Source organism: Lolium rigidum, chromosome 1, assembly GCF_022539505.1.
Source record: "Lolium rigidum isolate FL_2022 chromosome 1, APGP_CSIRO_Lrig_0.1, whole genome shotgun sequence".
NCBI classification, from domain to species: Eukaryota; Viridiplantae; Streptophyta; class Magnoliopsida; order Poales; family Poaceae; genus Lolium; species Lolium rigidum.
This window is the reverse complement of record NC_061508.1, coordinates 353,316,559-353,332,045: the sequence shown is the minus strand read 5'-3', so window position 1 is coordinate 353,332,045 and position 15,487 is coordinate 353,316,559. Positions and strand designations below refer to the sequence as shown.

The following is a 15,487-nucleotide window of genomic DNA, read 5'->3' as shown; positions in this document are numbered from 1 at the left end:
TCCTTGATTAAGCCGTCGACATAATGATGATGTGTACTGGCCTAGAATAGGAATAGTCGCGGTAGGAAATAAAATTTTCGGAATGGACGACGGTTCCTTCCACTAATTTTTGGAATATACAGATTACAGCACGGAGAATAAATGAGCCGGGCGGAGCGCGACATCGTTTCTGGCCTAAATAAACAAATTTTTCAGAAAGGTTGGGTAATTAATTAGTGTCAATTATATTCGTTGCGCTAATTATCCGCCTGCTTAAAGGTCGCTAGGAATCATCCACAATTTTAGGTGCTAATAATTATCGTTGCCGGGAGACAAATCAATAGCCAATGTGGACTGCCATAATCACCCTTTGCAAAGTCCTGCCAACGCAAATCAGATTCGTTCCTTGAACAAAATTTTCGGAATGGTAATTAATTGGTGTCGACGATTTTCGGAATGGGAGACAAAGAAAACGAAAATTATTGGGAGCTAGTACCAACCAAAATCACGCCGTATATCTCTACCTCCTCAATAATTATCAGTATAAATCCTTGCCGGGAGATCAATTTTAGGTCCTCAACCAACGAAACAAGAAAACTAAAATCGCTCCCCAACCACCGCCGGCCCATCTGCTCCCCAACCACCGGCACCTCCTCCTCCGGCGCCGCCGCCTCCTCTCCCTCAACCACCGGCACCTCCTCCTCTCCGCCAGCTCCTTCTCCCCACCTCTCCTCGGCGCGCCTACAGCTCGCCCGGATCAGACCGACGGTGGTCGCCGTCTCCATTCTCCCCTGCACCAGCTCAACCGGTCACCGGCGGCTTCCCCCACCGCCCCTCCTCCCAAGCGCCGCCCCATCCTCGCAGACCAAAGAGGACGCGCCGCGTAGCAGCCACCACGGCGGTACGACTGGCCTGCTCGCCGACGCCGCGTGCGTCGATTCATTCGGCGGCGCGCGCGGCTCCGTCGATCACGCCGGTCCGCGTCGATCCTGCGCGCGAACGTGGTAGTGCGGCGCGGTGCTGCACGCAGCCGCGGGGGCGCCGGCGGCGAACGGGAGGTCGAGCTGCCCGTCCCGGAGACGCCGCCGTCCAGGGGCTTCAAAGGTAGCAGCTTTCTAGACTCCCTCCCCGTCCTTGCTTCCGTAGAGCAGCTGATTCGACTGTTAGGAGCAGTTTTTGTACTAGCACATGATCCGATTACAGTTTCTTTGTGCGCCGAGGGTTTCGCCGTGCCCGGCAAGGGCAGCCTTCAGAACGAGTAGCAGCACGTGATCCGCGAGGCGAGCCGCCAATTTCCTGTTCGGTTTGATCTGCTGTGGTTCGATTCCGTCGATGTGGTCGATAATGTCCTAACGCTCCACGTTTTGTGTTTTGGGTTGCAGGAGCCGAGGGTGCTGGTCCTGGCTCGCCCGCTTGCCCAGCTACATCTTGGAGTGCTGCAGGTAGTTTCCACGCATTGCACCTGCTGCATATTTTTGTATGTACCGTTGTTTGGTTCAATGCAAATATTACGTGTTTTCAGAGTGATTATTGGGATTGGTAAATCTGGTATCGTTTCTGGTCGTTGATGTATATGGTATGCATATGGATATGAAGTTTTAGCATACGGCCGTTCTAGTCATCTCATGGCTACCTTTGCCCATTTTTAGCATAGACATATAATTTTTGAACTGCTTAGCTAACCTTCTTAATTAATGCATCTGTATGGATACTTGTTGCTGATAATTTAATCCCTTGGCTAAGGAATTAGATTGAACTATTTTTCATCTATCGTTTTTTAGAGTGGAATAACTAATAAGCATACAGAACAAGTGATACACCTGTCTCCGATAACGCATATTTAGTTGATGCACCTGTATGTGTTCTGAGATGGTATTACTTGTGTTTTGGTTATCTTTGATTTATTCTTGGAAATATTATGGAAATGTGTACGAAGAGATGTGATTTCTGATAGTTCTATGGTGACATAAGCGTGTCATTTTGATCTTTATGTTCTGATTCTGATGATAGCTCTTTTACTTAGGGACAAGTAACTCATATTTGTTGTGGTTCTAGTTTTGGTTGGGTAGGAGAATAGCTTGGCTTTGTTCTGGTTCTGATGATGGCGTAGGCACTGCTTGATTGCACCTGTATATTTAGGTTTAGGTGTCCCTTAGTTTGATGGAAAATATTCTGTGTGTTACACCAGTTTAGTTTAATTATAAGCATTCCAGTTTATGTTACACCAGAATTGACTCTCAACTTGTCTCAGGTTACTGGTCCTCTACTTGTGGTGATGTTGCTGTCCATCGGAGCTCCTGATGGCGCTCCCATTCTCTGTTAGGATGAGCTGCCCCTGTTTTTTTCGACTCGGACTGCGGCCACCGTCGCAAGGTCTCTCAGTTACTATCTTTTTTCTTTGGACTGTGCCAAATATGCTTGCGTGGAAAAATTAGGTTCCACTTTTGTTTACTACAAATGCTGGGACGTAAAGGTGTTTCATCTTGAAGATGTATCCAAGTGCGTTCTGGTTGCATCATAATTATTCGATATTTTATTTTGCTCCCCACTGGAAAAAATGTTTTTATATGATAGTAAATTAGAGTTCGCACGTATAGTAGAGTTTGATATGCCACTCTACTTGGCTTTTCATTCATGGACCGTTCTAGATTTTCTGTAGTTACTTGCTTCTCTTCTAATTACTCTCTTTGTTTGACATCACAGATGAATATGGAGAATGCCTTATAGCTGAATAATTGGCTCCACGTTCAGGAGATCAAATCGGACAGCGCCGGAGACAAGAACGATTCGTAGTAAGGTGTGTCCCGCTGCCTTCTCTGATTAATTTTTGATATTTTGGTTGCCACACAAACACAATTGCTGCTACACAGAAAGGTTCCTGCAATCGTTGGACCTGACAATTGCTTGTTTAGCTTGCCTGGTTGGAGTGTTTTGTTTCGGTTACCTCAAGTTCATTGATTTCTTCTGGAAGAATGGGTGTATGCTTAATTAACGGTTGTTGATGATCTTCTTATAGAAGGAAATTAATTAACGTCTGCTAGTGTTTGTGAAGAGCAGATGTGTAGTTGTTATGCTTGGCAAGATGATATTTATGCAGTGTGTATATATGAGCTCTCAGGCAGCTCCTTATCCTTACCTATTACCGAAATTAATTCCTTACTATTCTAATTGATTGTTCGATCAACTTCTTGGTCAAGTTCACATGAGTACTTGACATGCTACTGATTTTACATGATGTCCTGTATTTGTTTATCCTATTGTTGATCTCTGAATATGGAGCGTGCCTTATACCTGAATAATTGACAGCAGGTTCAGGAGGACTTCCTCCTCTCGGATGCTGGGGACAACAACGATTAAAACAGATAGGTGCACCTCGCTGCCTTTCAATAGTAATTTTGTGCTGTTTTGGCTGCCCATGTACTGCAATCGTTACTGATTACGATTTAGCTTTTTTTAATGCATTTCGGTTTATGATTCTCTGTGATGATAAAATGCTGCATTTTCGTTTTTGTGTAGGGCGTGAACCCCAGCTATCTTAGTATGGTGGAATAGACCGAAGCGGCAGCGACTTTCTCCACTTGGACTATGCCAGAGACAAGAACGACTCGTAGTAAGGTGCGTCCTGTTGCCTTCTCTGATCAATTTGTGATATTTTTGCTGCCGCGCAGTTGTCGCTGCAGAGAAAGGTTCGAGCTAGTTTGGACCTGACCATTTCTAATTTACTTTGCTGGGTTGGAGTGTTTAGTTGCGGTAACCTGAAGTTTACAACTGTCCTGTGACACTGTCTTATAAAGCGGGCTCTACAACTATGCTGATGGTCTGATTTTAAATAGCTGAGACATGAGATGGTTGTATTTAAGCTATGTTGGCATATATTGCAATTATAGGGCATATAAGTATTGAAATACATCCTGATTGCTTTTTCTACATGCATGTTGCTGCACTTGTGCTTTCAGGTCATATTTCAACTGTCTTATAAAGCATAGGTGGCAGTGGCTGCATATCAAATAAACATGCTCATGTTTTGGTGCTTCTTATGAATCAACACAGCTGACAACTTGTATTGTTTTCAGGTTCAGAACATACTGGGGTTGATTAGCACCAAGCCGGGCGAACCAAGAGGAGGGATTGGAGGGTGGACCAGGACTACACTTGTGCTTTCAGGTCTCCGATTTTGCTGCATGCATAGGGATGCTCTTATGATTCTTCTCCTTTTTTTTTCCTTTTAAATGTATAGTCGTCTCTATGCGTAGTCTCTGGAAGTATATACAAGATTGCTCAAACTTGTATGGTTTTTGCCTTCTTTTTTTATGGAAACGACATCTTAACAGTAGCACAAATATTTCTAGACGCATTGATTAAATCAGTAGTATTCAGTTCTATTCATCCTCTTCATTTTTCGTCACAGAATTTCTTGCTGCCACTTGTCCTTACTATTGGAGGGTGCCTTGGAGCTGCAAAGTAGGCGGGTTCACTAGGACGCCGCTGGGGACAAGAACGACTAGGTGCCTCTTGCCTGCCTTTTACCTTGTAACAACACACAAGGTTGAGTATTTGGTTTCTGCTTAGGTTTATGTGCTCGAGTTCATTGATCTCTTTTGGTGAATAAATGGGATTGTTTCTGCTTAGGTTTATGTGCTACATTAGCAAAATTTATCTATCTAGTAGACGAGGATCTAGATACTGATGAAGGTGTAGTAATTTTGTAGATTATAGTCTTAGATTGCTCAACTAATGGCAGCACCTACATTGATGTCCTCCTGTCGTTCATATATCTACAGTCTTTTTTAGTTTATCCTGAGTCAAATGGGTTCAACCGCAAGACAAGAGAGTAGCCAAAGTGTTTCTAGATACATTAACCCTTTGAGTTTTATCTTCTAATTATTCTCTTATCCGTGATTACAGATTTTCTTGCCGTCACCTTTCCTGAATATGGGTGGTGCCTTGTAGCTGGAAAATGTGTGACTGTGCTGGTGCTGCTTAGGCTCTCATACGATGGACTTAGACTGCTGACCGCCACCACATGGCGGTGAGCATCGCATCCTCCTGGACCTGTCCAGTTCCCGTTTGCTGATTAAAGGTTGCGCCTTCTTCATTTTCTCTGTGATGAAATGTAATACCCTAGCTTAACTTGTCTTCTCTCTGTAGAAGGATCAGGATTGGGTGCAGGGTACAGTGGTGCTGGTAGAGCCCACTGCTAGCAGCAGCAGTGATGGCGCTGTGCATGAAGATCCAGGAGGGCGCCTTGATACGGCGACTTGCTCCTCCACTAGGATGCATGCAGCTGCCACCTGGGACAAGAATGAACAACTAGGTGCCTCCTGCTACCTGCCTTTTACTGATTGATTATTCCTTGGCTGTCCGTTGTGCAACACAATCGTTTGGTTGTGAATTTACCTTGTGGGTTTGCAGCTTGTTGTGATACCTGCTGGGAATGTTTTGGTCAAAGACTCCGAGTAGAAACGGGCTCTAATCTTTTGATCACAGGTAATCCTCTCTTACCAAATGATTGCCACTTAACTAGTGGAGTGCTTACTGTAATAATTAGAACAGCAGCAAGGTAGCACTTGACGACTAGACTATGTATCTTGGTGTGATGTTTTCTTTTGCATCACAGTTTTGTTTGACAGTGCCATCACCTGTTGTCAATTTGTTTATTTTTTTGCAATCCTGAAAATTGTATGCATATGTATGTCACTATGTATCTTCTTGGTAGTTCCAGTATATCTTGGTGTTTATTTTCCTGATAACTTGAAAACTATGGTGCAGTTGTAATTCCATACACATAGGGGACTGTCATTTCGAGGAAACAAAGGAGCTACCATGTTGGTAGATAGATGCATGTCTGTTGGCATGCTTGTCTAGTTGAAGTCTTCCTCTTAAATATATTTATTTCTTTGCTAAATATGCTTTATTGAAGCTGACCCTGATGTTTTGTTCCTGCTGGAGGGTAAATATCAAGGCATCAGCTTGGGTGTTGAGGCTGATGCATCAATCGACAACGAAGAACAGCGGGGCAAGGAGACGTGGCCATCAGGCAGCACCATGTTGCATGAATTGTGTTGTATGCACCTTTAGCCTCCTTGAATATTACATCCGTGATGTATATAGTTGCAAAGGATATGTTTTGCTGTAATATTCGCTGTACCATGTTGCATGAGTTGTGTTGTATGCGCCTTTAGCTTTGTTTTATTTGCTTTGTGATGTGAATGTCCCTAAAAAATGCTGATATATATATTTGCTTTTATCGTTGATTGTTTGATATGTGACCTGAATGCTTGAGAAATCAAAAAGGTCTTGGCAAGTTTTCGGTTTTTTTCTGTAATTATCTGTAGCAAAGTTAAAGTATTGAGGAACGTTGATTTGGAGATGAGCTTGTATATGCATGTATACTAGACTTGCAATGGGTGCAAAGGGGTCAGTTAGGAAAAATTGGCCTGATGGACCCATCTATCTATAATAAGCCTTGTTAATAAATACTAGCTTTAGGTATTAAACAAAACTCTACAGATCTTGCAAACAAGTAGAAATAAGTGTTTTTGACAAGTGCTAGATAGGAAGCAGGATCCATCTACGTTCGACCTGGAAATAGTGAAGCAAGCTGAAGCTTTCTGTTGGTGTGAATAGCTGTTGCCTCTGTACCAAAGCTTGCCGTTGTGAAATGTTGATGATAGTTTCTGAATTTTAATCTCCATGCAGAATAGCAACATTGGTACTGTGCCTTAATTAATTATTGGAGCTGACCTGATCCATGTGCAGTGTAAATGTGATCCTAGCGCCGGCCGGTTGTTCCTTGACCAAGCAGGCTTTTTTCCTGGACATGTTTGTTTCATAATTAAACACGTATGGGTGCTTAATATATTTATTTTGCTTTGCACAAGGAGTTGTTTTCTTTGCTGCGAAAATTAAGTCCTTGCTACTTTCGTTTTCTTGTAGGAAAGTCTTGAAACCACAGAAGCAGAGATGGAAGTTTTTTAGACATGATCAGATCGGTCAAAAATCACGTACACATGCAGATGCAACCTAGTTTGCTACTTTTGCACGTGCATGCCAGATACGAGCCACTCTTCTGGTGTTGTAAAGTGACGCAGTTCTATTATTTCCCGCGTACAGGGTGTTGATGAACACAACACTAGTTTGGAGTTTGGAGTCGATGGAAGACGCTTCTAGCACGTCTGTCAGCACCGATGGCTTTCTCCAACAGGCGGAGTGCGAGCCGGACAAAGAAGGGCTCTCCCTGTTTGACTTGCCGGACAAAGACAGTGGTATGGAGGATATCAGTGACTTCTGTCCGTCTGACGCCGAGGGAGGCCATCGGCGAGTCCATCCCTAAGCCATGTTCCCAATTTAGCATGGCGCCATAGGGCAGGCAGGCGAGCGTAGGCCAGGCAGCCCGTTACGAAGGAGTGTAGGCCGAGCAACCGTTGGCGTAAAACGGTTGAATAAATCATCATTGTGCTTTGTGAATTGTGGTCTTGTGTTGCTGGAAGATAGAGGTCAAACTTTTCCATGGGCATGGATTTTTCGTTGGTTAGCGCCAAACTGGAGAGCAAGCCTAACTCAAATGTACCCGTATGCTGCTCTAGAAATGCTAACCTATTTGTGCAACGAATGCGTTGAGCTGACTTTTCGAGTTATCTCATCTGGCCACACATGAAAAGTGACTTAACAAGCAGGAGGACACAAAAATTGTCCCGTGACTAACTAAAACGTGAAAGGAAGAAACTACTACAGGTAAAAGAAAACCAGACACCCAAAACCATCAGCCAGGCAAGTGCCGTTAGCTAATGGCATTTTAGCAATTGACACAATCATGCACCGTAGGAAATTAGATAGAATAGGAAACGTCATTGGTTTTTCAGGCATATCTTACAAGCAACCAAAGCCCAATTGCAACACCACTACAGGATGAAGAAAAATCGCGAGGTAGTAAGAAGCCATTGCCCGAACCATGGGTTGCGTAGCTGCATCCTATAAGACAATGTGTCCTCTCTGTCCCAAGCTGGCAAAGCTAAGCCAATGACCATTTCTTGCAGCCAACCAAAGAAATGGAGGGGCTCAGCCCGTTCATCTGCAAGACCATGAAGTAGCGGAAGACCCGGAGCTACTCCACGTGCAGCTCGGCCAGCGGTTTCGGTGACGGCGGCATGGAGGACGACGACGTGTGGGAGCTGAAGCACTGGTAGGATTGCGGCGCAGAAGGGATCAGCTGATGCAAAGATATTACTTTTGCTTGCACTTGCACCATTGCTTTGGCGAGACATAGGTGAGGAGGAATTGGGGTAGGTGTTTTGGGAGGATGAAAGGATGCCCTCCTCCCCTTCGCCTCCTTGCCTGATACCTGGTAGAAGAGGTAGATGGAAAGGAAAATAATCAGCTGAACATGTTCCATGCATGGAGCAATTCCCGGTAATGTTCACGTACGGCTGCATGCATGGAACGGGGAGGAGGCGTCAGCACGCCTGCATGCTCAAGCCGATTGGTACTGGCTGGTGTCGTTGACGACGCGCACCTAGCCGGACGTGACCTCGATCACATCTAGAGGTTGCATGAAGGGGACATACTAGGAAACACCCCACACGGATATAGAGCCTGAAGAGAGGACGGAGCCGAGCAAAGGAGATCTAGACGCGGGACGCGCTCAAGCTGGAAGCCCGACGGCGGTTCATTGGTTGGCCGGCATGCCCTGTAGGCAGCGACACGCTCAAGGCGACCGCCGCGTCGGTAGCGGCACCAAGCTGTCGCATTGGCAGCCACCTGGACGGGGCGGTGTCGGCAAGCTGGCTGTGAAAATCAGCCAGGCCATGACTATGATCTTCTTCAATGGTGAGGAACAACGCTAATATTTGTGTTTTATTTTCTTTACACGTGGTGCCAATTACCCTGTCGGCCGAGGCGCTGCTGGTGCCATGAATAGATCGCCGGGTCCCCACATGATCTCGTGGAACGTGTTCCCCGCTTCAAGGGAGGTGCGGGTTTCGTGAACTATCCGCCCCATTGACAGAGACGTTGTCGACGGGTCAAGGATCACGGATCTACGACCGCCCTAATCTTTCTAAGAGACTACCTTGGCCACGACGCCGGGGTGGTGCCAAGCCCGACACACGCTGTGCGCCACGGCCGAATGCGTCGATGTTGATCCCGGTATGCTGGGAACAATGGACTCCGTGGATGGAGTCGCCGTTTATGGGTTATGGACTCTAGGCAGGACACCGTCTACTTCGACACCTACAGGGAGCCCCCCCCGAGGCGGGACATCATCTACACCGACACCTTACACGGAGTCCCCTCGAGGCAGGACGCCGTCCATGCCAACATCTTACACGGAGTCACCTCGAGGCGGGGCTTCATCCTCTCCGGTGCTAACGTATGGCATCGACACCTGCAACATCTCCAATTCGGCCAAGCTCTTCTGCGTCATCTTCTACAAGCGATGCCACCGCTAAAATGGTGGCCTCACCTAGTCTACTCTATCAGCTACACCAACATCATCATCTATGTCGACATCGTCCATGCGCCAACGAGGCGTAGTCATACTCCACCGAATTGTCCTCTTCAGATGAAGCAAACCTACTATTTGCTACGCCGATGAGGCAATGCCAAGTCATCACGTTCGACACCGACAAGGCGGACACCACTAGGCTTGGCACCGATGAGGCGAATGCCACTCACATCTTCAGCATCGGACATCGACAAGCCGGAGGGTTACGGCTATGCATTGCCGGAGAAGACGAGAGTTGAAGACGACGACCAGGTGATAACCATTTTTGTTGTTGTTGTTAATTATTAATTAATTTGAGAAAAACAATAATATGCTTCTAATTAGGTTTAATGTTTGCTAAAGTCCAGTATTTCAATTGTAGAGACACAAATTAGCTAATACACAATTAGCTAGCTACAAATAATAGTGGAGTTAAACAAAGTAGAGACACAAATTGACTTGACTTGCTGGTGCTTTTCTACTACTGATACATGCATGCTATCGATGGACTTAACAAACAGGAGTAGCTAGCTAATTGTGTATTAGTACTAGACTAGATATATACTACTATGTTCTTTTACGAGAAATCAGGTCGGTCATGGCTCTTAATTATTGAAGATGGGACGTGGCTTCTTGCTTGGTGCAACGGCAGACTAGCTAGCCAAGTCCTACCTGGAGTCTTGCATGGTAGCAACCTGTGAAGTATTGACACGTAGGTACACTGGATTCGTCTTTGACTCACGCGAGGGCCATCACATTGAAAAACTTAATCGTATACATAGAGCATATATATGCATAGGCATGTTTGAGCGGCATTGATATTATTGACGTGGATTATGTTCTTTCTTTACCAATGGCAAATAGTTGTTCTTCTAATCTTTTGGTTCTGCTAGTAGATCTACCAGTTCCTTATTTCCATCTCATGTTTGATCTCATGTTGTGGAGAGAGACGGGTAGTCTTCTCTGGCTTGTTGGAATCACTAATCTGCGGGAGCTCATGTGGAGCCTTGAGGCTATTGTATTTACCTCAAGATTGTGAGCCGCGAATACCTGTAGACGATTATCATCCCTCTCATTTCTCAATTTTCATCAATGGCGCCAGGCCAACAAAACAGTGGTCGCCGGCCTCCACCGCTAGGTTTATGGGGGTTCAGGGCACCGCCGGTCAACCCATCGCTCCAGGAGAGGAATGGGCGGCGCTCCATCGTTTCACGGTACGTGTCGGACTTATGCAGCCTCACGGACCCTCCCTCGTAGGCGGGAGCGGCAACAACATCTTCGGCAGGAGCGGCAGCCTCCCCGCGACATGGAGCATCAACATCTCCGCGGCCGGCACAGGTAGCGACAGCTTCGTCACGACAAGGACATGAAGCCGAAGCGGCAGCATGTTCGCAGCCGGTACAGGGCGCGGTAGCCTCGGTACCGAGCCAGCGGAGCGTCCGCGACGAGTGGGTCTGAGCTATGTCGTCAGCCATCATCTCGGGCTTGCACCGCGTCGTCTTCAAGCCTGCAACTCGGCACTGCATCGTCCAATCTCTTGAAAGAAGGATAAGTACCAATCTCGTAGAGTTCAGGTTTCCTATCCTTCCTAAACCCACGTCCATGAGAACCATGGCGGCAGGATTCCATTTTAATTCCATCTCGATGACACTGCTTCCTTCTCTATCATCTATGAATGTATGACCGAAAATTTGTAGAATGAATCGTAGGTGCCATGGGGCTGTCTTGCAGGGACAAGACCCGAGACGAGGGTGAAATCGCGTGGCGCGCTGGCGTGATCGACGCGCAAAGTGCAGATGTTCACGTCCGGGGACGCCTCTATGCGGATGGAGAAGCCACCAAACCAGTGGGTGCTGCAGTTCCGGACAGTCCGCGGGGTGTCACCAGTGATTTGTTGCTTCCTTATAATTGCTTCCAAAGATCACGCCTGACCCCACAATTTTTGGAGTCAGTTGAATGGTATGTACAGCATATGTGATCGATAGAACGCCGTACATACCATGCATCCTCTTGGTAGTTTACAAATATTCCAGAGCCATCTGTGCATTTGGTTTACGCGTGGTTGGCTGAGATAACGAGCGCAACTCACTTAATTTGTGTCGGGAGTGGAAGAAACATGTGCATGGGTATTCAGCTGAAATACTCATGTTCATGGAAGAAGATTATGTTATGTACTTTCTCCATTTCCTTGATTAGGGCGTACATATTTTTTGCAATTGTCATGGAAACATAAAGTGCGGCTTGAGAATTGTTGTGATTTTGTCCAACCCACCATCTCCCTGATTTACTCAGCATGCGGGCTAGTTTCGTTGCATGCATATTTTAAGAGGAAAAACAGCGTGCATGAGCCGCACAGAATTAATGCGATCCAATAGTGATGGGTTGTTGCATGCAGAAACTGGGTATTAATTTCCTAGTGGAAGGGAGGAAAATGAGGAAGTATTTAGCTACTTATGAAGGTGTAACCATGGAAACTAGTATAGTAATTTAGTAGCGTGGAGCTCCTTAATCAACCATGGCAAAACAATTAGTACGCCTTGTTCAGGGGAAAAGTATCAATTACGGAAAGAACATTAAAATAAATGTCCAATGGTCAATTGTTCTCCTGGAGTGGAAGAAACTCTGAATCGGTTGGATGGAAATAAACTTAGTAACTTTTGACACATACTAGTAGTAGTGCTTGAGGGTAATTCAATACTAGGACTAGCTAGTGGCTCAACTGAAAGTAGAGCACGTAGCTTTTTAAAAGCAGTGTCCATGGTGTTGGCAGATAGAATAGTTTTGGTAAGGATAAAGAATAAGATTGAAAAAGAGTAAAATTGAATTGCAGCAGCCCTTTGGCGAGGCAGATCGGAGAAGAAAGAGTAGAGGGAGAGAGTTGTGAGTGGAATGGACGGATCAGGGAAGGACGGATTCCTCCCACAGGCCGGTATAAACGTAAGGAGATGGCCGGCCGGCCACAACTAGGTAAGCGATCCGACGGTACGGTGGCATCCCCTCCCGGCTCCGTCACCAAAATCCAAAGTCATAAGTCACGGCACGCGCTGCCACCTGATCAGTACGTACGCCTGGCCTGGCCGCATAGTGCTAACTGCACTGGATCTCCGCACATCGTATGTAGCAACTAAGACCGATGTGCAATCTCTGATTACTTACTGTCTCATCATAGTTAGTACACGCACATAATGTCTACTACGTCAAATGCATTTGCTGATAATTGTTGTGATTTTGCCCAACCTACCCATTTCCAATACAGAGATCCTCGCTGACAATTGGATACCGGATGTACCTCCGATAGCAGTATGCCCCCTGGTGCCGCTGCTCGACAACCAGAAGGTGGACACCTTGCTTCAGGAGGATACCCGGGTTTGGAATACTGATATGATTTGGGCCATTTTCAGGGAGGATATATGTGCCGGAAAAGATCTTACGAATCACAGTTAGTCGTTTTGGTGGAGATGATTGGCCTCATACTCGTTTGAGTGCGTTAAGGCTACAATCTAGCAAGATGAAAACAACTTTTTGGGCACCGGAGCAAGGCGGGTGGTGGCCTTTCTTCTGCGACGGGTAATGACTCGAATCTCTTGAAAGCATTATGGGCAATCAATCAAGGCACCGGGGAAGATGAAAATTTACTCTATGGCGCTTTGCGCATGAGTGTCTTCCGTCTGGACATCAAATTAAGAAAAGGCAAATCCTTGCAGCTTCATAGTGTTGCTACCGCGGTCGTCATGAATCTGTCGAACATATGTTGTTGTTTTGTCAGTTTGCATTTGAGATATTGGAGGCGGTCAGGGAGGAGTGAGTTTCACGTTAATCTGGGGTGTCAGCAGTTTACTTGTGTAACTCTGTGGCATATTTGGGAGGCTAGTAACAAAGCAAGAGAGGAAAATCTTTTTGTGTTGGCAGATAGAATGGGTTTGGTAAGGATAAAAAGTAAGATTGAAAAACAGTAGGATTGAATTGCATCAACGCTTTGGCGAGTCAGATCGGAGGAGAAAGAGTAGAGGGAGAGAGTTGTGAATGGAATGGACGGATCACGGAAGGACGGATTCCTCCCACGGGCCGGTATAGGCGGAAGGAGCTCGCCGGCGGCCGATCAACCGGCCACACCTAGGTAATGCGATCCGGCGCGGCATGGTGACCTCCCCTCCCATCTCCGTCTCCGTCTCCGTCGCCGTCGCCGTCGCCAAAGTCCAAAGTCATAAGTCACGGCACGCGCTGCCGCCCGCGGCGGTGACCATGTCCTCCTTTTATAGAGGGAGGAAGGCGTGCGTTTCGGAGCGGGGAACAGATGCAGCGCCGGGATGGACGGCAGAGATGTGGTTGACGCGGAGCGCACGGATCGGTGACGTGGAGGGTGGAGCAGAGATGTCGCGCGCGCCGGGATTAAAGGAAAGGAGGGGTCGTGGGATGAACTTGATGGCATGTGAGAATAATGCATGCGACGCGAGCGCGACGGATGATTGCGGTTTCCCGTTGATCTCGGGCGCGCGCGCGGCATGTGATTTGGTTGCTTGATTTCCGTCCCGGGCGGGCCGCGTGGGGGGTGATTTGTTTGTTTCGGCTTAACGTATTTTTGGTCGCGAGGGAGGCTTGGCGACCCGACCTGATCGATGCGGCGCGTGATTGATCTGAGCCCCGCGCGCGCATACTACGTGAGGAGGATCGGCTGACCGAGTGCGCGCGGGAGGCCTGATCGATTGGGGCGCGCGCGTGAGAGGCCAGGCGTCCGGCGCATGCATGCGTTGAGCGGCAACGGCCTGATCGATTGGGGCGTTTGTTGCGGGCCGGGGTTTTCCGTTTGCGCACAAGGAAGGACGGCGCATGCATGCGTTGACCAAGTGCACGAGGAGAGAGCACGGGCGCGCGCGCGCGTATTAATTCTGGACGCACGCAAACCGTACACTTTATGTTGATAGTTTTCTAACGTACTTAATCTAATTCAACGGAAGAGAGAATTGTATAGTTCCAATTTTCTCAATTTGAATTGAATTTTAACACAAGGATTTTGTATGCCAATATAGGTTCAGTTATGCATTATCTTAACTTAAGTAACTATAATATCATTAAATATCTCAAAGGAAGATTCATGAGTGACAACATGACCAACCTTCAGTAACGACACCATCCGATCAGAAACAAACAGTCGAGATGGTTTTTGTTCTATCCGAAAAAGACATGATCAAGATCGGAGGATCTGAACAGTACTCATCGAGAGAGATGTGAGGGAAGACTTTGGGGAAGACGACGTAGAGGTAGGAGTAGGAGATTCTGCGCTGCTGGCAGGCACCGTGCATGCCAGCTACCGGTGTCGCGGTGCTGCCGGTGACCGGTCCGCCGGCGACGGGACGACGACCCTTAACTATAATATTCAGCACGGGCGAATATCTCTGTGATTACAAATTGATTAAACCAATAGTACATATTCGCCAAGGGATTGGCCTAGGGAGGCTAGAGGAAGCTCATAAGCTATGGACACCGAGGTAGCTGACCTAATCGTTGTATGTACTCTGTCTGATCCACACTCGAACAGGCTGTCTCCTCTGGATCAGATCCGAGCTAACATCACTCGAGCTTCTGGGCTCACAATGTCCACGGCGACGAGACATGACAGCTAGCAGTATTACGTACGTATAAACCAACATATAGCTAGCCATACGTGTAAAATATGTGTAAATCTCATGGCAGTGACAACTCAACCGATCCATCCACCCAAATGCTCAACTTGTGATTATGTGTACAAATCTCATCTCCACCTGTGATTTTTTAACTGTGCCCAGTTGAGTTAACCTACCTAGCTAGTTAGTAGTATCATAAACTTAATCACGTAGAGTAGATAAACCCTAGATCGGAGTAGCTAAGCTAGTATACGCACTTGGATAAATTAACTAGCTAAGTACTGCTAGCAAGTCTATACCTTCAGCCGTACTTCACTTATTTGCTGTTTAGATTCCAAGTGTCGAGTTTGACGGTGTTGATTAGCTGTGTAAGATGGAAGGTATTTAGCGAAAGACATATACCTTT

General features: G+C 46.7%; 1 long non-coding RNA gene across 6 annotated transcripts; it reads left to right on the top strand.

Moving 5' to 3' along the window:
• Positions 1-1,031: 1,031 nt before the first annotated feature.
• On the top strand, positions 1,032-6,294 carry LOC124702024. Of its 6 annotated transcripts, XR_007002307.1 has the most exons (12): positions 1,032-1,083; positions 1,362-1,421; positions 2,231-2,352; positions 2,683-2,776; positions 3,289-3,345; positions 3,496-3,594; positions 4,053-4,143; positions 4,388-4,484; positions 4,885-5,059; positions 5,128-5,293; positions 5,392-5,466; positions 5,929-6,294. It is a non-coding gene; the product is annotated as an uncharacterized LOC124702024 (long non-coding RNA). The 6 variants fall into 6 exon arrangements; XR_007002312.1 differs by lacking the exon at positions 1,032-1,083 and having other exon boundaries at positions 1,184-1,421; positions 3,286-3,345; XR_007002309.1 differs by lacking the exon at positions 1,032-1,083 and having other exon boundaries at positions 1,186-1,421; positions 4,388-4,524.
• The last annotated feature ends 9,193 nt before the right edge of the window (positions 6,295-15,487 follow it).